This window comes from Diceros bicornis, chromosome 6, assembly GCF_020826845.1.
Source record: "Diceros bicornis minor isolate mBicDic1 chromosome 6, mDicBic1.mat.cur, whole genome shotgun sequence".
In the NCBI taxonomy this organism is placed as follows: Eukaryota; Metazoa; Chordata; class Mammalia; order Perissodactyla; family Rhinocerotidae; genus Diceros; species Diceros bicornis.
Genome location: NC_080745.1, coordinates 64,414,188 through 64,439,730, shown reverse-complemented (window position 1 = coordinate 64,439,730; position 25,543 = coordinate 64,414,188). Strand labels below are relative to the sequence as shown.

The following is a 25,543-nucleotide window of genomic DNA, read 5'->3' as shown; positions in this document are numbered from 1 at the left end:
CATCTCCAGCTTTCAGTCTCTGATACGAACCACTGTTCCTTCTTCAAACTTACTTTTCTCTAACTTCCTGCTGATTTATTAATGAAGGTTGCAGCTTTATGACCATGGAAATCAACCTATTAAGTACAGGAATGAAATTCCTATTGTCAAATTTGGTTTTCTATTAGTTGCCCTAAAAATATCACAGACCTTTCAAGTTGCCAGAGAATCAAAGCTTAATAATCATGCCTCAGGGTTTTTTTTTTCTTTTTTACAGGCTGCTAATTGCCAGCACTTACTCTATTCCAGACAATCAAGGTCAAGAGTGGCAAAATATATAGTTTCTGAGTCAGCCTTTGTATCTGAAAAACTAAATTTCAGCCTCCGCAGTTAGGGATGCTAATAATTAAGACAAATTTATTCATGTAAGGCATTCAACAACCATTATTATAGTGTTAGGCAAGCTACTTAAACTTTCTGAGCCTCATCTTGTCTGTAAAACGGGAATAGCTATTTTGAAGGATTGTTAAGGATTGAATGAGATGATGTATGATGCCTGATAGCTATTGGTAGTTATGATTATTATTTGATGATTATTTGCCTCTAAGACCAGTGTTTTTCCTTTATAAAACTCTTTCTCAAATGGTTCAGTCATGGGGCCAGCCTGGTGGTACAGCGGTTATGTTCTCAGATTCCGCTTCCAGCAGCCCAGGGTTCGCCAGTTGGGATCCTGGGTGCGGACCTCTCACTGCTCATCAAGCCGTGCTGAGGTGGCGTCCCATATAGAAGAGCTGCAGCTCTACAACTATGATACACAGCTATGTGCTGGGGCTTTGGAGAGAAAAGAGAAAAAAAAGAGGAAGATTGGCAACCGATGTTAGCACAGGGCCACTCTCCCTCAAAAAAAAAAAAAAATAGTTCTGTCACATTTTTTTCTGACTCACAATGTTTTGTGAGATCACATCATGTTTTCTTCTCATCTCTTTGACATCTTACAACCTAGAAAAGTTTCTGTATGCTACAGATGTGAGCATTCCCTGTTTCAGATAATGCGTAAAAATGCTACATAAAGCTGTCTTAGATCGGATTCCTGGGTAACTCCATTATTAATACTTCTTTATTGGGGCAGGCGTGGTGGCATAGTGGTTAAGTTCATATGCTCTGCTTTGGCAGCCTGATGTTCGCGGGTTCAGATCCCGGGCACGGACCTACACACTGCTTGTCAAGTCATGCTGTGGCGGTGTCCCACATACAAAAAAAAAAAAAAAAAAAAAGAGGAAGATTGGCACAGTTGTTAGCTCAGGGCCAATCTTTCTTACACACACAAAAAGAAACTTCTTTAGAAAAAGTCATATACATTTAACTCTCATCCTTGCTTCTGGTCATTAATGTAATTTCCTTTCTAGTGTAAGACAAAACTCCTTTGAGATTCATGCTGTAGGTTATTTTCTCATGTCTTTGGAACTTGATTTGGGGTGGTGTGTGTGTATGTTTACTATTCTGTATTTCAATCCTCATTTTTATGTTGTAAATATTGTACTTGTATTAATAGACTTTAGGGATTTAAAAATTTATGGTATTCAATGTTCTCAACCAATAAAGAAATATTTGTTGCTCTGAAAAGATAATGCTATTTCTATTCCAACTAGCACGTGGAGGGCTGAATTGCCTTCACAGTACAATGAGCTATTTTCTAGCTTATACAGACATGTAAACGTGTTTTCCTTCTTCTATTACATATATGTCTGGCTACAAAGTACAGATATGAAGCCCTTATTCCTGTTCAAGGTATTCAAAGGGGACTATAAGTACAATAGATGATCCTAGAATAAATAGGAAGGGCTGATCAACATAATTAGGTGAATACAAGGTCTAAGAGTAAGAGGATGAATTAGCCCAAAGTTCCAAAAGGGAGATGACTGCACATATTTGGTTGGATATCTCCTGAGAGATGATGTCTCTGAGTGACTCTACTAATTATAACATTTTGTGATCAAGATTTAATGGGCATGGGCCTTGAGGTAAGAGTCAGCTGAGGAAAAGCTGAATGTGAGGCAGTGATAGAGAGATAAAGGAGAAATTATCTATATTGTGGAAAAGCTAGACTACCCACTGGGTCACTGAGTCTTGGCCAGACTGCAGCTGATCATGGGCTTCCTTGAGTATCAAGGGTTCTCCTGTGGGAATAATACTAAAGTGGTACCTATTACAATGTTTCTGATTTTTATAGGAGACAATGGATAGCTACATGTGGGATGACTGTGTACTTGCTAGACTAGTTGGGAAAGGCAAGGGGCAGGAGGTTCATTCTATATTGTCCTGGTTCAGCCTTAGTCTTAGATAGGTACTGTGTCCCCGGGGCTCAGAGTAGGCCTTTCTCATCATTGATTCTGCCTCATCCTGGGTGATAGAGAATCTCTGATGATCTGAGCCCAGGACTGTTTCCTGCTCCACCCACAGGGGTAGTGGGTTTTTTTTATTCCCACCCCTCAACTGCAGTGGGTTTTCAACTGTGCCCTGAGAGTGATAGGGCGTTCTTCCAAACCCCTAGCAGCTTAGAGCTTTTGTACCTTAGAGAAGATAGGGGAGAAGGACTTGGACACGGCTTTGTGACTTTCCCAGAGTGACTGTTATTCTCCTCCCCTCCCCTCACCCTTTCCAGGCCTGAACCACCAAGGAAAGCTCTCCTTGGTCTCTTGCCCTGCCATTCCTGCTACCCCACCCAACATTTTAATGCATGCCTGGGGATATCCGGAGAGAAGAGATTGCAAGTGGATACAAAACTACCTTTGTATCTCAGACTCCCAGGAGTTCTATATTCTTAGGCTAGCCCCCAGCTGCCTTTTGCAGTTTATTGAATTTTTTAGTTGAGTTCTTCTTACCAGCTTGTAAGGTGTCTGGCGTCTACTACTTCCATGCTTTGCCCCAGGTAAGCAAGTCAGGCATTCCATCGTTCCTTGAAAGTGCCTGTCTTTCCTTAGAATTCGGGCTAGTTTGTTGCCCTGAGGTTTTTGTACTGTCTTGTTCAAGAAATAATTTTGTAGATTATCTGGCTTTTTCTTATTGTTAGGGTGAGAGCAAAGCTTCCTATTCTAAGACGTAAAAACTCCAGTGAGTTGACTCCAGAACTTAAAGATGTTGAATAGATTAATTTCTCTCCTTTCGTTAGCTTTATTGATTATTATAGGTGAACATTATATAGAAGGAGACTCTATGGTTTAGAATAACTTCCTTTAAAACTAAATCTACAGGGTTAGAAAGCTTGGCTCTCTTGCCCCTCACTAGTAGTGAGTGTCCTTCCCTCTTTAGTGCCCATGGATCCTGGTTTTCATGTGTTTCTATGTATGCTCCTTGCATGTTGTATGTCCTTCTCTTTTCTCTCTACTAGAATTTCAGCTCCTTGGGGGCAGAAGTTATATCTATTATTCATATTTGTCATTCCCCATCTCCCCCTAGCATACGGCCTATGTGTAGCAGTAGATTCATACACGTTTGCTAAATTCCAGTTAAAGAAATTTGCCCTCAATTGTAGATCACTAGATTACTGGGTCTTTCAATTCATTTCATTCCCTGAATGAAAAGTTGAAATGTCATGACAAGCAAAGAAATGCTGACATTAATGCCTAATGATACGTTAAAAAAAACCAAAAATCAAAAAACAGGTTTCAGTCTTCTCTGTGTGAGCAGTACATTTAGCAATTCATAATTGAATTTCTTGTAAGTGAACCTTGAGATAATTCTCTCTCTGCTTGATTACACAGTAAACCATTTCTCATAAAAGAATCATCAACTCATAAAATAGTCATTATGATGCAAAGTGTGCATGAAATGTGCAATATAAGGAAAGCAGCCTAGAGGAAATCAAGACCAGAGGACATTCAAGAAAGCTTCACTTTTAAATTCTCATTCTTGCCTTTAAGGTCTTCAATTCCCAGAGTAAAGGAAAGGGACAACTTTTTCTTGTTATATTATTCCAGGTTGATTTTCTTAATATAATGTTTTAAAATTTAAAATTATTGTTTTAAGATTTAAAATTATTTAAAATTATTCATGTTTTAAAATTTAATATTTAAAATTATTTAAATTATATCTAAAATATAATGTTTTAAAATTATTAATGCACAAGTCTTTTTTATTGTCTTGGTCTTCTGATCAGTGTACTTAGAATTAGAGAAAAGACTAGAGGGATGATTAAGAAGAAAATAATGTTCCCTTTCACTTGTCTAGCACTTTATAGTTTACAAAACAATTTCACATACTTCATGTGTGACAGGGTTAGGACCTTTAGTTCCATTTTACAGATAAAGTAACTGAAGCTTGGAGTAGAAATATGAGTGGCCCAAAGTCATGCAGTTAGTAAGAAGTAGAGTTGGACCATCTCTTCTGGCTTAGCATCATAAATTGCCTCTTTCTAACTGCTCTGTTTTTGTTAGGGTTCTTTTATACATATATTCAAGTTCCAAATGCATGAAATAGTTGGTGCCGAGGAAGAGATTACTGTGAGTGGGTGGCATTCATGGGGGAGATAGCACTTTTACTTTTCTTGGCCATTTTACTGTGAACCATGCCACCTCACTATGCCCAGAGCATTTTCCTAATGATATATATGGAAAGGAGAGATGAAAAGAAAGGAGAGGTGATAAGGAGATGAGACAAAAAAAAAAGAGTACGAGAAAAAGAAAAAGATAGGAAGCTCTATTTTTCTTTCTGTCTACTGTCAATATCAAAGGCTATAACACTGACCAAGAGAACTTGGATTAGAACTCAAATCTTGAGGAGCTCTGTTTGCTGAAGCACCTTGCTTCTCTAGAGAGGAATGGAATGAGTTACCTTAATGCCTTATTTGGCTTTATGGTAAACATAAGAGGGAAAGCATCTCCTCTTTGTTTGTGTTTTCTTTAAAAGCCCTCCACAAATGTTTAGAACTTTTAGGGGAAGTTTTGCTGTTCCTCCTCGTTTGGCTGTGAAAATAAAATGGCTCAGCCTTCCATAAATTGCCTATTCCACAAGAATTTTTCAAAGGAGATTAATGACAAGGATATTTATGAAAATGTCTATGTGACTTTCATTTGTAACTATTTGGATATGTGGCTTTTGCCATTTGTATTTAATTTACATTTTAAAACTTTTGTTTTGGAGCTCAGCCAGACAACATATAGGCCAGCAGAGGGCCTTGAAACTGTGTAAACAAATAAATAAGTGATCCAATGAATGTTATATGCATATAGGAATCTCCTCAGCTCTTGTTCAAGGAAGTCTGCAGCTCTCTAGTGGCAGGTGGGTAGAGAAGTTCATCTTGCATTTTCCAATTTCTTTCTTCAGTTTATAGGTTGTTAGAAAAGATGCAGGCTTACAATGCTTGTGAAATATTCGTCTAAAGAAGATTAGTTCTTTAAATGTAAATGAAAGTGGGGGCTACTATAGCTGGACACCATTCTTGCTGACATGGTGGATTCATGGTAAACCCTAAACTTTTAGAGTCATTTCTAGTCTCCCTTTCTGATTTAACTCCTAATTACAGCACCTATTTCTCCTAGCTCTCTTAGAAGACAAGATGAGAGAAAAGCGTTACCAACCTGGCTTGTCTAGGTGATTCTGATTACTTGGGACATTTGGTTGTAGAGAAAAGGACTCCAGAAATAACTGGTCTGATCCAATATATAAACTTTTTTGGAGGTAGAAGTGAGCTTATTTGCAGCACAATTAAAATAAAACTAGTTTACTCTGTCTTAATGACCTCAAGCCAGCCTGCTAGTTAGGTTTTAAGGGAGGTGAGTGTAGGATTAGAGAATTTTTTAAAGAAAGAACCCCACAAAATACAAAGGAACATGGGAAAGAAGACCCAAGTGGTGAAAAGCCAGGGAGAAACTAAAGAGAATGTGTTGTTCCATATGAGAGACACTTGCTCTTTTCAGAAAGAAGAGCAGAAGGATCTTGGAAGAGGTTACAAGGGAGGCATGAGTTGGTTATGGGACATATTTTCTTAGGAATACTTTCCTGGCTTTGTGTTGAACAAAAATATAAAAACTTTAATTGGATAAAAACTTGTGCAGCATAAGGACAAGTGGGAAGAGGGGGGACATTGAGGCATTCCAGAGAGAAAACGCAGCAAACACAGCATCACTAAAATTCAAGACTTCCTCTGTTGAGCCAGGCTCCCTAAGTCTCAGTAGCTTCCTGCCTCTGTCATCAAGACCTTTTGGGGTTTCACTTCCAGAGATTTTATAAGGTCCAGATATGGATATCTCTGAGGTAACTCTTCCCTTCTAAATTTACCTCTACTCAACATGTATGGTTCACTCTTTAAGTCATGTTATTATATTACTGTGTAGAACAATCTCAAAATACAGACTGTTAGTTTCAAATATTTAGTGTTAGTCACATTGCCAACTCGGTTTGACATGGATTAACAATAAATCCTAAGTTTTAGAGTCTTTTCTAGTCTCCCTTTCTGGTTCACCTGCTAATTAAACATCTATTTCTCCTAGCTCCCTTGGAAGACAAGATAAGGGAAAAGCACTATCTACCTGGTTTTGTCTCAGAAGGTTATTTGGCCTCTCTGAAATTTCTTACCTATAAAATGACGATAATAATATCCACTTTGCAGGCTTGTTGGGAGGATTCAAGTAATAATTCTAACTCATTTAGCATAATACCTTGATCCCAATAAGCAGTGGAGTCTACCAATTTGTTTCAGATAGTAACTTCTTCTAAAGTTGCTAGAACTGTTTTTATTAAGTCTTTCTTTGTCACTTCTAAGGCTGTATTTCTCACTTATATAAGGGCTTGGTACATCTGTTGAACAATGTCAAATAGACATGGAATGTGCAGTCCGCTCCATGTGGGATGATTTGTGTGGTACAGAGAGGCCTTTTCTACGAGGAAACTTCTATATCATTAGCTTGTATAAAACTAGCCCTTCTTACAAAAGTGATGTCATTTTTATATTCAACTCACTTCTTCATATATCAAATAAGAACAAATATTTTTTAATTCAATTTTCTTATTTTTATTTTTTAAAGCTAACTTATAGCTAATTATTGCTACTTTATATTTATCCATATATTGAGAAAGAATGAGTCTTCTTACTTTTCTAGTTCTCATCTTTCCTCTCCCTTTAGGAGATCCTATGGCTGTGTTAAAGCCTTGACTTTCACTTCCACAGCCTTTGGTAAATCTATTCCTTAACTTCTTAGTGATGAATCCAGTACTTTCCTATCTTGGTAGACTGATTGATTGATTGATTAGACCTCTTCAGCCCAGCTAGGTTTCTTGAATGGTTCATCCTGAACCTTGAAATGTATTGCCTTTTGCAAGCAGAAGAATGGTTGTCAGATATTTCAAATCTTAGCTTACTCTTTTGCTTATTTACTTTGATTCTGTGTAATAATGGTGCTAACTTATACTTGCTTAGCCTTTTGCAAAGTGCAGGGTACTTTAACCTATATCTAGTGTTATCTTTTACACACATGTGTATGCATATATGTGTGTGTGTGTATATATGTATATATATATATGTCAGAGTATATGTATATTAATTGTGCAGCCTATGGTGAAACTTAATTAACTGGGAGGGAAAGATGGTAGCCTTCACTTTCTTTTCACTCATTCTTTCCTTCTCTGTCTCTTTTCTGTTACCTATATTCTATGCTACAGGGTTGATATTGGACAATTCACTTAACCTCAGTTTCTTCATTTGTAAAAGGGAGATAGTAATTCCCGGACCTATGTGAGAAAGTGCTTTGTAAAGTGCTATGAAATTATAATGTATTATTTTTCTTCCTCCCCCCTGGACTGTGGGCCTTGGAATGACAGAGAGTGAATTTGATTCACTTGTTTAAACTCCAAGTACTTGGAATATAGCAGGCTCTCAACGATGTCTTGTGAGAGGATGGAAAGGAGAGAGTAAAGAGTGGAGGGAAAGACAGCAAGAGGAAGGACGGAGGGGAATAGAGTTAAGACGAAAGGGAGAGGGTAGAGGAAAAATCTTCAGTGCGTTTGGTACTTTCTCATCTTGGTTGAGTTTAGCAGGTGAGACTGTGTTGCAGTCAAAGGAATGTGTTGTAGCTGAAGGAATGCTAGCAGCCCGACTTCTTGACGTCTCCGGACCTGGGCACTCTCACCCATTTCCACAGCTTCTGAAATGTAATTTGTGTTCCTGTATCCACAAGACTAACTCTGACCCATGTTTTGGTGCAGTGATAAAAATTGCCGGAATATAAGCAGTAAGCAAATAATCCTTCTTTAGAGTAAGACATGGCTTTTGTAAGTTTCCAGCTTTGCTTTGATTCTCTTTTCTCTAACCTTGCTGCTCTTTGGCCTTTCTTAGTTTTTAATCCCTTTGCTCACCTCCTAAGTCTATTATCTTTTTTAGTCTCAAATCTTGTATTAACTCCCTTGGCTGTGGACAATTCTGTTTCATCCTAGTCTTAATCTTTTTAAGATTATTTTTTTACCTGAATTATTTTATGAATGATAGGCACAGAAAATATCTAGCTCGTGCATAGAGATTTGTTCACATTCTTTAAATTGATACGCTGGTTCTTCTTGTTCTTCTACCCCAATAGAACCACCAAATTCTTATGGAAAACTCAAGCCTGGTACTTGTTTCCCACAAATGGTACAGTGACCTCACAGCCTGGATAGTCTAATAGAGTACTAATTAAGGAAATTCTGGTAAGTTGACAGACCAAGTGTTCTCATATTGGTCTGGCAAAATATCGTCACATAGATGTGACAGAAGCTGGTCTACAGAGTAGATCACATATCATATATAGAGAGAGTAATAATTCATAGAAGAAGCACTACCTAGGGCAGAGTTGGCAAATATCTGATGTGTATGTCAAAACTACCACTTTTTACCTCTTACTCATAGCAGATATCAATAAATGATCATAATTCTTTTTCCCAGTGAGGTCATACTTTGCCTAAGAACCCTAGGAATGTATTCCAAGCAAATTGGTATATAAAGTGGAATCCAATAGCCGTGCCTGGAGTAGTGGTTAAAACCATAGACTTTAGTGTTTAGGCAAATTTGGGTTCAATCTCAGCCCAACCATTTATTAGCCGTGTAACCTCTCCTAGCCTTAATTCCCTTAGCTATCAAATGGGGATGAAAATAAATGCCTCCTAATGTTGTTATAAATATTAAATGATATAATATGAAGCACTCAACAAATGCCTGACATATAACAAGTGTTCGGTAAGTGGCAGCTGCTATCATGATTAGAATTAAAAGAGTTAGCAAATGCATTTTGGGAGGCATATGACACATCGGTGGCTGAAAGACAAGCGGACATAGATTCCACTCTTAATTCAGTATCCACGTAGCTCTAGGAAACTTGTTAATAATTTGGATTTTGTGTTTCCTGTCAAACATTGTTATTGAATCTGAAGGTGGATGGTGAATTGAAGAGATAGCTGTGCCAGACTGTGAAGGATATGCTTGGGCTAACTTCAGCCATCGATATTCTTCCTCTGTATTTTCTACTTGCTTGAAACTTCTGTCGGTTGTTTTGCATCTGCAGATACTCTCTGACTTGCACAGGATATTATGGAATTCATCTCCTCCTCTCATTAGTGTGAACTCTGCCATTGAAAACAATGTGCCATTATAGCAGTTTGGCAACTGCCTTAGGGAAGCTCATTTTAAAAAAGAATTTGTTTATTTTTATCTGTTTCTTTGCTTGTTGGCTTGAGTTTCAGTAACTTTTTGATTTTTTAGATTTTACTGTTTTTTCCTTAATATGAAGATGTTTGAATTGTGCATCACTTATTTCAGAGGTATCTTCAACAGATGCTACCGCATTCTTTGGTTTCCTAGAAAACAAGGAAAAAATGTGTGCAGGAGATACATAGCAAGGTGTGTCTCCATGTTCAGCATACTCACATATAGCCTTGTGCTGTATTTTCAGGTTCCTTTTCATCTAATCATGAACTTCAAAACCCAGGTCATGATAAAGAAGAAATATAACCAAGTGTAGGAAGTAGCATAGCATAACTAACAGATCCAGGAGCCTTGGATCCTAGTCCCAGATCTGGTACTAACTAGTTGTCTCTGTCTTGTTTAAATCACTTAACCACCCTGGGCCCTAATATCTTTGTCTCCTATGTGAAAACATAGGCCCACATTACTCGTTCTTGGTGACTTAAAGGAGCCTCTGGGTCTTTTTAGAATGCAGTGGAATGTCATATGAGTAGCTTGAAAGTGTATATTCAATATTATAATGTTATACTTGATAAACAAAAAGTTTATCATTCCTATCAATAAAATTACAGAAACTAGAACTCAAAAAACTCTCCGTGGTTGATAGGACATGTGTTAAAAAAGATTAAGAAACAAACCTTTGCAGGTATGTCAGACCTGTTCTACATTTATTTGCCATGTAAGAGACGCCAGAATCTGTTAGAACTGGCACATTCAAATGTGACTATAACGCAATTTCTGGCCTCTAGGAGCTAGTTAATTGGACAGTAATATCCTTTACCCTTACTTTCCAGTCTCTGCTCCTTGAACTCTTAAATTTTTTTTATTATTTCTTGCCAATTTTAAGTCATCATTTCTAGGTAACATAACAACTGCCATTTCAAGGTTTTTCTAAGAATATCCCTTAAAATAACGCTTTATGTTTTCTATTTCAAAAATCCAAGACATGAAATCTGAAAATAAAATAGCAGTCATGCTTTTAAATTTCTAATGCTAAAGAATGTTCTACTTGAAATGGGTAAAAAGTCTTAATTCACTATAATAAACTTTAATTCACTGTTCTCTATTTCTTAATATAACTATAAAAAGAGAACTTAAAATAGATTCAAATATGACCAGGGTCAATAAAATCATTAGGTTTAATTTTGTTCATAGTCAAGTAGTTGTATGTTCAATCTAAATAGAACTTTTTGCTTTTCAAAGCAGTTGGAGTTAGATAGATCTGTATAGTGATCCCAGGAGGCAGGCAAGCAGGGCATTATATAATTATCAAAAATTTCAACTTTGACTTGCTTCCTTTTTTAAAAATCTCAAAAGCTAGTATAGGCTTTTTAACTGAGCTTATTTTCTTGTTATTTTGTCTTTGTTAAGGCAAAATAAAAAATTTTTATCAGTAAGTTTATAATAATATATTTCTCTGCAGAATCAGCCATGACAAAAACCCATCTGATGGTGAATAAACTCTAGCTGTAAAGAGAATCTGTAAACTTATCTTGCTTGATAGGAAACAGAAATCCCACACCACATGCCAGGCCCTTTTTCTGCATCTGTTCAAGGGTGAAAAACTCAGAAAAAATTCCTGTTGGTTGGGAAACACAACTACTGGTAATTAAAATATCTGATTCCTTTACTGAGCAGTCCCAAGACAATCAGTAGGAGCTTATGCTCTAAAGACTCCAGCTGCCTTCAGCCTGCAAATGACCTAGTTCCCAACCTTATGTTAGTCCATGACACACCTGTGCACTGGCCAGGACACACTGGAGACTAGACGGGAAGTCCCTTGTCCTGCCTGCTTGCAGCCACATCAGAGACACACACCAGGTGTGACTGGAAAGTAATAAGGCTCACTCAGAAATAAAACAAGACAACTGGACCAAGAACAGGATTTATGCATCCAACTGAGGATTGTTCCTCAAAGTGGTCATCATGAAAAACATAAAATGCTGCCATTGCTTATAACACTTTTAAAATGTCTCCTTGAAAATGGCCTTTAAAGATTATAATCTTCTCACGAAAATTTGTCCATTTCTTTATACTCACATGTCAGTCTTTTAACCAAAAACTTTGTGATTTGCTATATAGATCTGGTGCTCAGAAGAGAGGTCTACACAGGAGCTACACATCACCAGAGATGCCATCATTGCCACCAACCACCTGTTAGAAACAGTAAAAGGAGATGAGAAACTGAGGTTGAAAGTCATCTTAGGCTACTTACCCAATCTTCAGCTCTGCAGCATTAATTTGAGTAGGGTGAGAGGAGTAAAGTAAGGAGCCCTCCTGCCCTGACCCCATGCTCCTAACTTAGTTTGGCAATTGTTTGTTATTGTTTGTTATTTCCCTTTCTCCAAGTCTTCCTCATCTCTGCCTAGCTCTGAGACAGCTGCCTTGTTCCTAGCTGTCTCTCACTACCTTTCCACTCCCAGTTACAACTTTAGGAGTTACCTCCATTTCATTTGTGTCACACTTGGCAATGCCTTCAGCCAGGAAATTAAAATCTTAATGGCATTTAACAACTGCCTTACCTTGTACATAATAGAAATAAATATTCTTGATTTGATATAATTTGCTAATGGAGGAGTACACTGGAAGTTGGGGTTTTCAGTCAGAAGGCCAGGGTTAGAATCTCTTGGTGTTCTCAAGTAATGTCACCACTCTGAGTTTTAGATTCCTTGTCTGCACCATGGGAATAGGAATACCTACTTTTCAGGATTTGTTGTAAAGATTAAATATTAGAAATATATATGTAATATAAACCTACATAATGCTCTAGAACATAGTATATATTTAATATGTGTAGGTATTATTAAAAGTAAATGCTGAAGTTCTTAGAGGCTAAGTGACTTACCCAAGGTCATATGGGTGACTAATATCCTGGTATGGACTTGGATTCAAGTATGTTGAATCTGTGATTACTGCTAATCCATGGTGCTAGCTTTTTCATTTCATTGAGATTTCTCTGTCTTTGTCTCTGAAACTTTCCTTTGTGCAGGTCAAAAATTGACAAATATCTAAATTCTTCCATCTATTTCTAGTTCTAGGGAAATTATTGTTGGACATACTGCTATCATTTAAATAATTATAAAAACCACATAATAATATGAATAGCTTAATATGAAGTCAAGCATAGCCCACAGCCCCAAAATGTAAACAATTCTAAATGAAGATTCCTGCAGTCTAGAGACTGACCACTCCATACACACTTACTTCTTACTGGAAGGTTTAACCTTGCAGATGCCTTCTGAGGAAGCTCCTCTCCTCTTCTTTTATACTTATCAACCCAGAGAATATCAGAGCTGGAAGAGACCTCAGAAATCATCTAGTTCACTTCCTCAGTTTAAAGATGAGGAAACAGACTCAGAGAGGGAAAGTGACTTGCCTAAGATCACATAACTTAGAAAAATAGAACCAGGTAAATTAATGCCTAATTTAAATGAGCCCCTGTCACAGATAATTTTTTAGAAGTACCAGGGAATTCCTGTCTTCCAATGAAACTACCATCCCTGGAATGAAAGAGAATCTGTCTTTGGCCAGAATTAGCATTGAGGTAATAATATTTTCTAAAAATAACATTTAAAAAAATATATGTGAGGGAGTGATGTCAGCATCATGGCAGAGTGAGTTGTTCTCTTTGTCTCACCACTCTAAGTTACAACTAAATGGAAATTCATTAATCAACAGAGGATTCCCTACATAGCACAACAGGATTCCTCAGAGATCCATGCAGCCATACAAGAGAAGGTGGGTAGACTGAATCCCCAGGAAGCAGTGAAACTAGGTGAGCAGACCACTCCCCCTCTCTAGTGGCAGTGATCTGGGTCTTGGGTCCTCACACAGCAGCTGGTGTGACTCTAAGGGGGGGCAGCCCAACCTGTGTGCCAATACTTTCAGAGTGGTAGTCCGGCCCATGGGAGCACCCACTACGCCATGGCAGCCCCACTGACTGGCAGCAGCTCAGCCTTTGCAAGGGAGCTCCACCTACCAAGTGTAGTATCTCAGGTGAACTGCCCATGAGCACAGAGCTGGCCCATGCAAAAGAAAGCATCCCTCCCGCCTAGCACAGCAGCTCAGCCAGTCCCCTGCTGAGCACAGCAGCCCCACCAGTGTGAGAGCGACCCATCAGTGGAGCACAGTGGCCCTGCCTGCATGTGTGTGCTGTGCAGTGGCACCCACAAGCAGCTACAGCCAGCCCATGCAAACACAGAGCAGCCCTACCAGCACAACTTCCAGCAGACAGGGCAGGATCAGAAAACACAGCTCCTGCCCCCTTCCAGCTGTGGCAGGTGGAATCTGTGATCTGATACTACCACAAATGCACTGACAAAGGTTCAATTCATCAAACATCATGAAGAACCACAGTAACACTTCAGAGCAGAAGGAAAATGACAAATATCCAGAAGCCAATTCTGAAGTCACAGAAATTTACAATTTAAATGACAGATGATTCAAAATAATTGTCATAAAGAAACTCAACAAGTTACAAAAAAAACTCAGAAAGACAATTCATTGAGCTCAGGAATAAAATTAACGAGCAAAAGGAATACTTCACCAAAGAGATTGGAGCCCATAAATAAAACTATACAGAAATTCTGGATATGAAGAACACAATCAATGAGATAAAAAATAATCTAGTAACCATAAAAAAAAAATAGAGCTGACCTTATGGAGGAGACAATAAGTGAACTAGAAGATAGAAACCTAGAAATGCTTCAAGTGGAGGAGGAGAGAAACTAAGATTTTTATAAAATGAAGAAATTCTTCAAGAAATATCCAACTCACTTAGGAAAAGCAACATAAGGATTATAGGTATTCCAGAGGGAGAAAAGAGCAGAGAGCTTATTCAAAGAAATAATAGCTGAGAACTTCCCAAACCTTAGGAAGAAATTGGACTTACAAACACATGAAGCTGATAGAACTCCTAATTACGTCAGTGCAAAAAGACCTTCTCCAAGGATTATAAAATCAAAACTGGCAAAAATAGACAACAAAGAAGAAATATTCAGGGCAGTAAGGCAGAAGAAAATAACCTACAAAGGAACTCCTATTAGACTTTCAGTGGATTTCTCAGCAGAAACCTTACAGGCTAGGAGAGAATGGAATGATATATTCAAAATACTGAAAGACAAAATCTTTCAGCCAAGAATACTCTATCCACTGAAACTGTGCTTCACATATGATGGAAAAATAAAAGTTGTCTCAGAAAACAAAAGCTGAAGGAGTTCACCACCGCTAGGCCTGCCTTATAAGAAACGTTGAAAGGAGCCCTCCTATCTGAAATTAAAAGGCAAATGTTTACAAATCGTTAAGCCAGGAGATAAACAGACAGATGAAATCAGAAAATTGCAGGTCTATATCAGAATAGGATAGTAAACACTTACTTATAACATAGAAGATAAAGGAAAGGAAAGCATCAAAAATAATTATATACACTTAGTCACAAACTCACAACACAACAAGGAATAATTTGTGACAATAATAACTCAGAACGGGAAGAGGAAAGGGATGGAACTTGCTTAGACTAATGGAGATAAGAGGCTATCAGAAAATGGACTGTCTCATCTATGACATCTTTTATATAAAGCTCATGGTAACCAATAAACAAAAAATCAGAACAGAACCACAAATTGTAAATAAAGAGAAAACTGAGAAAACCATCACAGAAAACCACCAAACTGAAATGGCAGTCAGAAATAAAAAGGAAAAGAAATAATGGAAGTATAGAACAACCAGAAAACAAGACATAAAATGGCAGTATTAAGCCCTTATATATAAATAATGACTCTAAATGTGAACGGATTGAATTTTCCAATCAATAGACAACAGAGTGGCTGGATGGATTAAAAAATAAGACCCAACAATATGCTGCCTCCAGAAAATATATCTCAGCTCTAAAGACAAACATAGGCTCAGAGTGAAGGGAGGGAAGATGATACTCCAAGCAAATGGCAAGCAAAAGAAAGCAGGTGTTGCCATACTTATATCAGACAAAGCAGACTTTGAGATAAAAAAGACAATGAGAGAGAAAGAGGGGCAGTATATGATGATAAAAGGGACATTCCACCAAGAGGACATAACACTTTTGAATATATGTGCACCTAACACAGGAGCACCAAAGGATATAAAGCAACTATTAACAGACCTAACGGGGGAAATTAACAGCAACACAATAATAGTAGGGGACCTTAACACCCCACTTAACGTCAATGGATAGATCATCCAGACAGAAAGTCAACAAGGAAACAGTGGCCTTAAATGAAACTAGATCAGATGGACTTAATAGATATATATAGAACATTCTATCCAAAAACAGCAGAATACACATTCTTCTCAAGTGCACATGGAACATTCTCAAAGATAGACCATTTGCTGGGAAACGAGGCAAGCCTTAATAAATTTAAGAGGATTGAAATCATATCAAGCATCTTTTCCAACCACAATGCTATGAAACTAGAAATCAACTACAAGAAAAAAGCTGGGAACATCACAAATATGTGGAGACTAAACAACATGCTACTGAACAACCATTGGATCAATGAAAAAAATCAAAGGAGAAATTAAAAAACAACTGGAGACAAATGAAAATGAAAACACAACATACCAACTCTTATTAGATGCAGCAAAAGTGGTACTAAGAGGGAAATTTATACCAATACAGGCCTATATCAACAAACAAGAAAAATCTCAAATAAGTAATCTTAAACTACACCTAAGAGAACTAGAAAAAGAAGAACAAACAAAGCCCAAAGTCAGCAGAAGGAGGGAAATAATAAAAATTAGAGCAGAAATAAATAAAATAGATATTAAAAAAACAATAGAAAGGATCAATGAAAACAAGAGCTGGTTCTTTGAGAAGATGAACAAAATTTACAAACCATTAGCCAGACTCACTAAGAAAAAAAAGAGAGAAGGCACAAATAAATAAAATTAAAAATGAAAGAGGATAAATTACACAGAATTACAAAGGATTATAAGAGAATACTATGAAAAACTAAATGCCAACAAATTGGACAACATAGAATAAATGGATAAATTCTTACACTCATACAACCTCCCAAAACTGGAACAAGAAGAAATAATCTGAATAGACCAATCACAAGTAAAGAGATGGAAGCAGTAATCAAAAACTTCCCCCAAAACAGAAGTCCAGGACCACATGGCTTCTTTGCAGAATTCTACCAAACATTCAAAGAAGATTTAATACCTATCCTCCTTAAAATATTCCAAAAAATTGAAAAAGATAGAATGCTTCCTAACTCATTCTATGAGGCCAGCATTACCCTGATACCAAAACCAGACAAGGACAACGCAAAGAAGGATAATTACAAGCCAATATTGCTGAAGAACATAGATGCAAAAATCCTCAACAAAATATTGGCAAACCGAATACAGCAGTACATTAAAAGGATCATATACCATGATCAAGTGGGATTTATACCAGGGACACAGGGATGGTTCAACATCTGCAAATAAGTCAATGTGATACACCACATTAACAAAACGAGGAATAAAAATCACTTGATCATCTTAATAGATGCAGAGAAAGCATTTGACAAGATCTAACATCCATTTATGATAAAAACTCTCAATAAAATAAGTATAGAAGGAAAGTATCTCAACATAATAAAGGCCATATATTACAAACCCACAGCCAACATTGTACTTAATGGTGAAAAACTGAAAACCATCCCTCTGAGAATAGGAACAAGAGTGCCCACTTTTGGCACTCCTATTCAACATAGTACTTGAGGTTCACCAGAGAAATTAGGCAAGAAAAAGAAATAAAAGGTATCCAAATTGGAAAAAAAGAAGTGAAACTCTCACTGTTTGCAGATGACATGATTCTGTATATAGAAAACCCTAACGATTCCACCAGAAAACTGTTAGTAATAATCAAAAAATACAGCAAAGTTGCAGGGTACAAAATCAACTTACAAAAATCAGTTGCATTTCTGGGCCAGCCCAGTGGCATAGCGGTTAAGTTCATGCACTCCGCCTCTGGTGGCCCAGGGTTCACAGATCTGGATCCCAGGCGGCGACCCATGCACTGCTCATCAAGCCATGCTGTGGAAGGCATCCTAAATAAAGTAGAGGAAGATGGGCATGGATGTTAGCCCAGGACCAATCTTCCTCAGCAAAAAGGAGGAGGATTGGCAACAGGTGTTATCTCAGGGCTAATCTTCCTCACACAAAAAAAACAAAAACAACCAAAAATCAGTTGCATTTCTATACATTACTAACAAAAGAACAGAAAGAGAAGTCAAGAATACAATCCCATTTACTATCGCAACAAAAAGAAAAAATAGCTAGGAATAGGGGCTTGCCTGGTGGCGTAGCGGTTAAGTGCACGCGCTCCACTTCAGGGGCTCAGGGTTCTTGGTTCAGATCCCGGGTGCGCACCAATGCATGGCTCATCAAGCCATGCTGTGGCAGCGTCCCATGTAAAGTAGAGGAAGATGGACACGGATGTTAGCCCAGGGCCAATCTTCCTCAGCAAAAAGAGGAGGATTGGCATTGGATGTTAGCTCAGGGCTGACCTTCCTCACACACACACACACACAACACACACACAAAAATAGCTAGGAATAAAGTTAACCAAGGAGGTGAAAGACCTATACACTGAAAACTATGAGACATTATTGAGAGAAATCAAAGAAGACATAAGATATTCCATGCTCATGGATTGGAAGAATAAACATAGTTAAAATGTCCAAATTACCTAAAGCAATTTTCAGATTCAATGCAATCCCAATGAGAATCCCAATGACATTCTTCACGGAAATAGAACAAACAATCCTAAAATTTATATGGAATAACAGAAGACCCCAAATAGCCAGAGCAATCCTGAGAAAAAAGAAAAAAAGAACAAAGCTGGAGGCATCACAATCCCTGACTTCAAAATCTACTACAAAGCTATAGTAATCAAAACAGCATGGTACTGGTACAAAAGCAGACACACAGATCAATGGAACAGACTTGAAAGCCTGGAAATAAAACCATACATCTGTGGATAGCTAATCTTTGACAAAGGTGCCAAGGACATACAATGGAGAAAGGAAAGTCTCCACAATAAATGGTGTTGGGAAAACTGGACAGCCACACACAAAAAAATGAAAGTATACCATTATCTTATACCATACACAAAAATTAACTCAAAATGGATTCAAGACTTGAATGTAAGACCTGAAACCATAACAATCCTAGAAGGAAAGATAGGCAGTATACTCTTTGACATTGGTTTTAGCAGGATCTTTTTGAATACCATGTCTGCTCAGGCAAGGGAAACGAAAGAAAAAATAAACAAATGGGACTACATCAGACTAAAGAGCTTCTGCAAGGCAAAGGAAACCATGAACAAAATGAAAAAACAACCTACCAACTGGGAGAAAATATTTGCAAATCATATATCCGGCAAGGGGTTAATTTCCAAAATATATAAAGAACTCATACAACTCAACAACAAAAAAACAAACAACCTGATCAAAAAATGGCCAGATGATATGAACAGACATTTTTCCAAAGAATATATGCAGATGGACAACAGGCACATGAAAAGATGTTCAACGTCCACTAATTATTAGGGAAATGCAAATCAAAACTACAATGAGATATTACCTTACACCTATCAGAATGACTATAACTAACAAGATAAAAAATAACAAGTGTTGGAGAGGATGTGGAGAAAGGGAACCCACATACACTGCTGGTGGGAGTGCAAACTGGTGCAGCTACTGTGGAAAACAGTTTGGAGATCTCTCAAAAAATTAAAAATAGAAATACCATATGATCCAGCTATCCCACTACTGGGTATTTATCCAAAGAACATGAAATCAACAATACAAAGAGATTTATGCACACCCATGTTCATTGTAGCATTATGCACAATAGCTAAGATGTGACAGCAACACAAGTGCCCATCAACTGATACATGGATAAAGAAGATGTGGTATATATATGCAATGGAATACTACTCAACCATAAAAAAAACGCAAAATCGTCCCATTTATGGGACGTGGATGGACCTTGATGGTGTTATGCTAAGTGAAATAAGCCAGACAGAGAAAGACAAACACTGTAGGATTTCACTCATATGCAAGATAAACAAACAAATGGATAAGGAGAACAGATTAGTGGTTACCAGAGGGGAAGGGGATGGGGGTGTGGGCAAAAGGGGTAAAGGGACACATATATATGGTGACAGATAAAAACTAGACTACTGGTGGTCAGCACGATGCAGTCTATACAGAAACTGATATAATAATCTACACTTGAAATTACACAATGTTATAAACCAATATGACCTCAATAAAAATTAAAAAAATATATATATGTATGTATCTAAAGTTACACTGGAAGACTCAGGATTTTATTTGTCTTTGCTCACCAGGCACTAAAGTCTCACTTGGAGGCTTTAGGACCAAAACATTTGAATACCCTTTCCTCAACATGGGGAAGGAGTAATGTACAAATATAGACATTTAGAGAGAAAAGAAGACTACTTATTAGTAGCTTTGTTGTAGAATGCTAGTTTTTCATGAGAGGTGTTGTTATGTTTACTTTCAACAGTGAGAATGGGGATGAGAATAGCTGTTAGCAGAAAGTAGATTAGGGAATTTGAGGAAGTTTTCATTTCTTTTTCCATCAGTCTTTATGTTATGGTTTAATTTAATTATAGAAATTTTATATAGTTCCAAAACCTCTCTGTATTCAAATGTAGGTGCCCAAATCATAAAGCCAAATACAAATAACTTTTGAATTAGCTATATCATTGTTTCACTCCAGTTTTTTCATAACTGACAATGTTTTGTGTTCTGTATTGGATTCTCCTTTCTAGTATTTTCTTTGTAACCCAAAATAGAATTTTAAGTTAGAAGGGGTGTTAAATCTCAATGAATCCAACTTTGTATCATTGACATGACTGTAAAATGAAGAGACAAAATAGTTTGGCAAACTCAACCAGTACAAATTCATTCAACTGGACACTGTCCTTTGTAAGAGTAGACTTGTGGAGGCAGAGAACAGAGTCATGATAAACTTGGAGTCTGTGATGGGTTGTTGCTCCTATGTAAGCACATAAAAAGATAGTATCTTCTGATGACTTACTCTGTCTTTAGACTACTAACGTTTCTGTATACTTGTTCCCATTGCTTAGATGTATATGAGTAAATATTTTTTGAGTATCTATTATGAGCCAGGTAAGGAGATGCAGTATGAACAGGGAAGATTAATCCCTGCCAAAAATCATGGAATTTACATTTTACTGGAGGAAGACAATGTACTTTTTGTCACATCCTTAACAACTCTCATATTAGCATGTTACATGAGAATTGTTGAAAAAGGAATCCTTATAGAAAATATGCTCAGGGGGAGTAATTGCTGCCCCTGTTTCACTCAGGTACAATTCTATGGGCAAGACTGAATATGATTCCACAGATGCATTATAGCTACATAGAAGTAAGGATGAATCTTAGTAATCCTATTGAGTGAGAAAAATAAGTTCCAGAAGATTACTTAAAGCATAAGCATAAAGTCATGATATATTTTTATAAAGCCAAATACAATTAAAACTAAGAAATATACTTTTTAGGAATATGTATATGATCAACCTATATTTTTAAAAAAGGTAAGAGAATCATAAACAAAAGATTGGGGTAGTAGTTACCTCAGAGTAGCTACTGTCAGAGAGGTGGAAGGAAGGGATAGGGAAGGAACATATAGGTCAATGCATGTTATTATCAGTATTACACTTATTGTGTTGGGTGTTGATTTCGTAAGTGTTAATTAGTTAACTAAACAATAATTACAGTGTGTCATGAACCAAGAATTACGATTAATTGTGTACAATAGATTTAAAAAAAAATTTTCCCTCTTAAAGGTGACAGACTTTTAAATAAACATGGCTATCATGAATTCCTTTCATTTTCTTACTTCCAGGCTAAACATGCTAAGTTCTTAACCATTCTCACATATCTAAGTATGACTAAAAGTCAACTTTTCTTCTTCTTCCCAAACAATTTTTTCTTCTGCATTTCATGTTTCAGTTAATGGCACTATCCTCCTCTGAGCCACTCAAGCTTGAAAATTTGGAGTCATCTCTGTGCTTTTTCTTTTGTCTCCTCCCAAATCCAATCAGTTTTCAAGCCCTGTAAATTCTCTCTCTGTCCCCCTCTTCTCTATTCCCACTGTCATCACCCTAGCCCAAGCCTTTATTACCTCTTTCCTACATGTTGAAATAGCTCCCAACTGCTGTCTCTGCTTCTAGCCTATCACATCTCCCACCCATTTTCACCGTGCTGTCAGATTTATTCTCCCTTCATACTTTATACTTCATGGCACACCTCTGCTCAGAACTTTTTAACATCTAAGGATAAAGTCCAAACTCAATAGCTTGCTCTTCTAGACCTGCCATCTGCCCCCACCTATTTTCCACCATATTTTTTACTCTTCTCCTTTACCCATTATATAATCCAGCCCAGCTGAATGATTAATTCACTTTTTCTTGTAAATGATTTCCTGCCCCATCCTGATAGTCAGGATGTTTTCTTAATTAAAGGATAATCTGTTTACTGGAATGAACAATGGACATGAAATAAGACAACTTGAGTTTAAGTTCACCAGCTGTAGGATCTTGGACAAATCACTGAATTTCTCCAAGCCCCAATGTCCTTACCTGCAGAAAATGAAATCCAACTCAAGATTATCATAAGGTTTAAATTAGAATGTATAATTTTAAATGCAAATGTATATTTTTTAAATGCTTTGTAAAATATTTTTAAATGTAATTAGTTTGTGCTTCTCAAAGATGATTTTAAATGCCACTCTTGGAAATTTTCTTTTACCATCATTACCTCTTCCTCCAACTGAAAGCTGTCTTCCCTCTTTTGAACCCCAGTAGCAATTTCACTATGCTTTACTTGGGTCACTTAACCTGTACACCTTTTATTGTAATTATTTATGTATATTTCTTATCTCTCCTACTAAATCGTAAGGATCTGGAGGACTGGGTTCCAGATCATTTCTTCTTGGTATCCACCTCCTGGAACTTAGTATGTTGTCTTGAACATTGTGGATGCTCTATTATACGTAATGGATGAATGATGAATTTGAATTCATGATTACAAAAGTATTATTCACCTTTTTATAATCCATTTCTTTTTCAAATCTCTATCTTATCTTTCAAGAACAGAATACTGGTGAGGTTTTAGAAAGGGTTTGAATTTGATAAGAGGTTAGAGCCTCATAAGTGATATCAAATGCAACAGCAATGCTATGTGAATTGAGTTACCAGACATTACCTCTCCCAACTTCTGCATTCCAATTTTCAGCCTTAATGTTGCATGGCTTTGGTTTTGGCCTTTTTTTTTTTAATTTTATTTATTTATTTTTCCCCCAAAGCCCCAGTAGATAGTTGTATGTCATAGTTGCACATCCTTCTAGTTGCTGTATGTGGGAAGCAGCCTCAGCATGGCCGGAGAAGTGGTGCGTCGGTGCGTGCCTGGGAGCCCAACCCGGGCTGCCAGCAGCGGAGCAAGCGCACTTAACCGCTAAGCCACGGGGCCGGCCCCTGGTTTTGGCCTTTAATTTATGAAGTTTCTGTATTTTAATTATGTCTGGATGAATGAAGTGAATATTCTCTATATGCCTCATTACCTACACTAGAAAAGACATACTGCAGTAAAACATGAATCACATTTTTTGTGTGTGTGAGGAAGATCAGCCCTGAGCTAACATCGGATGCCGATCCTCCTCTTTTTTGCTGAGGAAGATTGGCCCTGGGCTGACATCCGTGCCCATCTTCCTCTATTTTATATGGGACGCTGCCACAGCATGGCTTGATGAGTGGTGCGTCGGTGCGCGCCTAGGATCTGAACCGGCGAACGCCGGGCCGCCGAAGTGGAGCCCGTGCACTTAACCGCAGTGACACGGGACCGCCCCGTGAATCACGTATTTTTCACTGGCCTATTTCTAGAACTAATCTATTACAGTTTTATATTAACTTCTTTAGATGGTTTGTGAGTTTTAAAGATAGACTAGATCATAAATTTCCAAACTCCTGTAGCCGCGTGAAGACTGTTATGTGGGATCCACAGATGTGCCCCTATGTGCGTTGTTAGGAGAGCTCTGCCTTATAGGAGGTCAGCTGAGGGCTTAGAAGGCCAGTAGCATGGATAAAATAGGGGATGGATACCTTCCCGCATAATTTTATAATCATTTGAACACCTAGCACTGTGCTAGGTGCTGTGAGGAATAAAAATGAAGCAGGCCTGGATCTTTCTCTAAAAGAACAGATGAAAATGTAAAAAGATAATTATATTACAAGGTAGACAGAAATAATACAATGCATTCAGCTTTTATGTGCCAGGCTCTATGTACATTATTGTTATATTTTAATGTAGTTAATCTTTACACTAAAAGGACAAGATGCACACTATTATCTCCACTTTACAGATTAGAAAACTGAGGCGCAAAGGGATAAAGTAATTTGTCTATGGTCACTGAACTAGTAAGCTATGGAGCTAGGATTTAACCCCAAGTCTGTCTGACTTAACTGTCAATTACAGCAGGATTTGAACCATAGGTGGGTGGTACAAACTACTATGGGAGAAAAAAATTCTTCCAACTTGCAGTGTTAGGGACAATTGCAACTATATATGATAGGAATTTGTCTGAAATATGTAGTATACTTTGCTGATGTCTTTTTTAAAATTATGAAATAGTTCAAGCATACAGAATGATGTGGAGAAAATGACAATGAATATTCATGTATCTACTACCCAGATTTGTTATATATTAGCAATTTATCAAATCTGCTGCAGATCTTTTTTTTTTTTTTAAGATTTTATTTATTTATTTTTCCCCCCAAAGCCCCAGCAGATAGTTGTATGTCATAGCTGCACATCCTTCTAGTTGCTGTATGTGGGACGTGGCCTCAGCATGGCCAGAGAAGCGGTGCGTCGGTGCACGCCCGGGATCCGAACCCGGGCCACCAGCAGCGGAGCGCGTGCACTTAACCGCTAAGCCACTGGGCCGGCCCAGATCTTTTTTTTTTAACAAAACTTTACATATACTTAGAGCTTTCTTTGTACTCCTCTTAGATCCAGTTTCTTCTCTCTCACAAGGTAACGACTATCCTGATTTTGCTGTTTGTTCTGAATTTGATCCCACACATAGAAAATCAGAAACAGTAGTAGTGCCACGGGGTGGCATTGAATGGCAGCCTTAGCAACCCCATAATTTTCTGGTACCTGCCCCATTCTTTGAAATAGACAATTGTCATTTCTCTACCTTATGTGAAGTACAGTAAAAATGCTGTTTAAGCTCCCATTCTAACCAGCTTACTTCCTCTAAGCCTTTCCAACACAAAAATTCTTGAGTCACCACTGACTGAAAATAATGCATATATTTCTTGATGTTGCTGGGTCAAACTATGGTGTTAATGATAATGCTGTCTATACTGTGGTGTATTTTGGTGTGTCACCTTGGCAAGGTTAAAGTACCCGGCTATTCAATCAAACACTAATCTACATGTTGCTGTGAAGGTATTTTGTAGATGTGATTCAAGTTTACAATCAGTTAACTTTATTTAAGGGAGATTATCCTAGATAATCCGGGTGGACTTGATTCAATCAGTTGAAAGGCCTTAAAAAGCAGGGTTAAGACTTCCTGAGGGAAAGAAGAAATTCTGCCTATGGACAGCAGCTTCAGTCTGTCCCTGTGAGTTTCAGCCTGCCCTTACTGGTGGCCTGTCTTATGCATTTCAGACTTGCTAGCCAGACCCTAAAATTGCATAAAACTTGTAATAAACCTTTTAATATGTATGTCTCCTATTGGTTCTACTTCTCTGGTTAAACTCCGACTAATACA

At 37.6% G+C, this 25,543-nt stretch overlaps 1 protein-coding gene across 2 annotated transcripts in view; it reads left to right on the top strand.

The window, feature by feature from the left end:
* Nucleotides 1–25,543, top strand: part of HPSE2 (heparanase 2 (inactive)) — a 698,714-nt gene that overhangs the window by 342,673 nt on the left and 330,498 nt on the right. The gene's annotated exons all lie outside the window — the stretch shown is intronic.